The following is a 3,112-nucleotide window of genomic DNA, read 5'->3' on the forward strand; positions in this document are numbered from 1 at the left end:
CGGCGAGCCTGTAGAGGGATGGGAGATACAGGAATTTATACCAATCAAGTTATTCTTCCAGTGTGCAGAGTTCATGGACCCAACCCGGAGGGGTTGTTATTCTAGAGATAACAGCTGGGTAGTTCAACAAACCATCCAAACTAAGAAAAGCAGAAGCAAGCAGGATCCCAGGAAAATGGGTATGTGTGTGATTGGGTGACAGTGAGACCAGGGCTGACCTAGATCCTTAAAAGTCCCAAGCTCTAAAAAAATCACTGTGACTCCCTCCCCCCACTATGCCATACATAGGTCAGGAAAAACACAAAAAGGTTGCCCATTATCCCCACATGATAGTGGGCATCTTTCTGTTCAACAATGAACTGAAGGGTCTAGAAAGTGCAATAAGACAAGAAAAAGGAAAGAAAATGTGTAAGATTGGAAATGCATCAATATTTGCAGATGATACAGTTTTGTATGTAGAAAATCCAAAAGAACCTGCAAATAAATTACTTGAATTAAAAATGATTTCACAAGGGGTGCCTGGGTGGCTTAGTCGAGTGAGCATCCGACTTCGGCTCAGGACATGATCTCACATTTCATGGGTTGGAGCCTCACATCGGGTTCCGTGCTGACAGCTCAAAGCGTGGAGCCTGCTTCTGATTCTGTGTGCCTCTCTCTCTCTCTCTCTCTGTCCCTCCCCTGCTCATGATCTGTCTCTCTCTGTCTCTGAAAAATAAATGTTAAAAAGAAAAAATTTTTTAAAATGATTTGACAAGGTTGCCACTTAGAATCAATATATGAAAATCTATTATATTTCTATATGCCAACAATAGGTTATAAAATTATTTAAAAGATACTTTTAAGTTTTTAATTTTTATTTTTTATTTAATAGTTTATTGTCATATTGGTTTCCATATAACACCCAGTGCTTCTCCCCACAAGTGCCCTCCACCATGACCATCACCCCCTTCCCTCCCTCCCCCTCCCCCTTCAGTCCAGGGTTCATTTTCAGTATTCAATAGTCTCTCATGATGATACTATCTTTTTAAAAAGATGTCTTTTGGGCCCCTGGGTGGCTCAGTCGGTTAAGTGACTGACTTTGGCTCAGATCATGATCTCACTGTTAGCGAGTTCAAGGCCTGTGTCAGGCTCAGTGCTAACAGCTTGGAGCCTGCTTTGAATTATGTGTCTCCCTCTCTCTTTCTCTCTCTGGCCCTCCCCGACCCACACTCTATATCTCTCTTGTGCTCAAAAATAAATATTAAAAAAAATAAAAAGATATCTTTAAAATGTGTTATTTATAATAGTATTAAAATAGTTTTAAAAACCATTAGCTCTTAAAAAGAATAATAGATGAGTAAGAAAACTGTAAGATATTACTCAGCATTAAAGAACAACAAAATTAAGGGAGAGAAACTAGGTGCGTGGATTCGGAGTGTTAAAATTGTAAAGATGTCATTCCCCTAAATCAATCTGGAGAATCACAGTGATCTTAACTAAAAGGCTTTAAAAAAACGTTTGGGTTCTCATCGCAAGAAAAAAGTTTGTAATTACCTTCGGTACAAATGTTAGATAGACTTAATGTGGTGATCGTTTTGTAATGTGTGCAGATACCCCATCATTATGTTGTACCCCTAAAATTAAGATGATGTTATATGCCAATTATAGCTACACTTAAGAAATAAAAATAATTTTAAAATTTGGGGCTTTTAAAGAATATTTGGAATCTGACAATCTGTTCTAGAATTTATGTGGAAGTGTAAAGGCCAAGAGGAGCCAAGACACATTTGAATAAGAACAAGACGTGATGACTTGTTCTGCCAGAATTAGGATAGGGCGATGTTAGTGAAAAATAGAAAAACAGAATAGTATGAAGCAAAACAAAGAGCTCAGAAACCAACTTACATCAGATGGCAATGGCAGTAGTAATGAGCAGGATACGAAAGCAGTCTTTTCAATGAATGGTTCTTGGAGATTGAGTACCTGATGGAAAAAAATCAAACCTCATGCTATACACAAAATGCAGCTTCAGATGAATTCTGCAAATGGAGAAATCATTTGATAAGACCAACCAGCCCATAGACAATAACCATAAACTTGAGATAAAATATAGAAGACAACTCCTCTGAATGCCTGGGGAGAAAAATCAGAAGCAAACGGAAACACTTGCAAAAGGGGTACAGCACTAGGTATTTCCCAGTCTTACAGCTTTTTGCCTGTAAAATCTCTTGCATGTGTACAATAGACAGGGAAAAGAATGCCTCTGGCTGCCTGTACACAGGAGCTTGTCATAAACTGGGAACTGTGATTATACCGACTTAGTGTACTTGGAGTTTACAAAAAAAGAGGTGAAGGAAGGAGAGGGGTGAGATGAACGAGGAACATTCCTTATGCTGAGGTTAGATTCATTGGTATGAGACTCCCTTTTGGGGGCCCTGGGCTGTCAGAGTGAGGATGGAGACTGAGTTCTTTTTGGTGCTTGCAGCTGGAGGCCCACAGAGAAAGGGAAGGCGGATCACAACTGAGACTGATAAGCACCGAGCCTGGACTCTGAGAGACTACATCTGGTGATGGGGTGCTGTTGTGGGTTTGGAACATCGTACTGGGGAGATTGCCGTTGGGCACTCCCTCAGAGGGGGCGCGGGGGATGGAGTGAGTCCCAGAAGGCCTGAGGAAGTAGGTGGAATTAAGAATCTGTGCCAGAAAGGGGCTGAGTTTTGTGCCGGGTCTCACGGTGGTGGTGGCAGTGGTGGTGGTGATGGTGGGGGGGTAGTGATGGTAATTGTGGTGATGGTGGTGGTGATGTTGATGGTGGTGCTGGTGTTGATGGTGGTGGGGGTCATGGTGGTGATGGCGATTGTGGTGGTGGAGGTGGTGGTGGTGAAGATGGTGGTGGTGGTGGTGGTGGTGGTGGTGGTGGTGGTGGTGATGGTGGTGGTGATGGTGGTGGTGGCGGTGGTGATGGTGATGGTGGTGGTGGTGATGATGTGGTGGTGGAGGTGGTGGTGGTGAAGATGGTGGTGGTGGTGATGGTGGTGGTGGAGGTGATGGTGATGGTGGTGATGATGGTGGTGATGTGGTGGTGGTGGTGGTGGTGGTGGTGGTGGTGGTGGTGGTGGTGGTGGTGGTGGTG

This window comes from Suricata suricatta, chromosome 4, assembly GCF_006229205.1.
Source record: "Suricata suricatta isolate VVHF042 chromosome 4, meerkat_22Aug2017_6uvM2_HiC, whole genome shotgun sequence".
Taxonomy (NCBI): Eukaryota; Metazoa; Chordata; class Mammalia; order Carnivora; family Herpestidae; genus Suricata; species Suricata suricatta.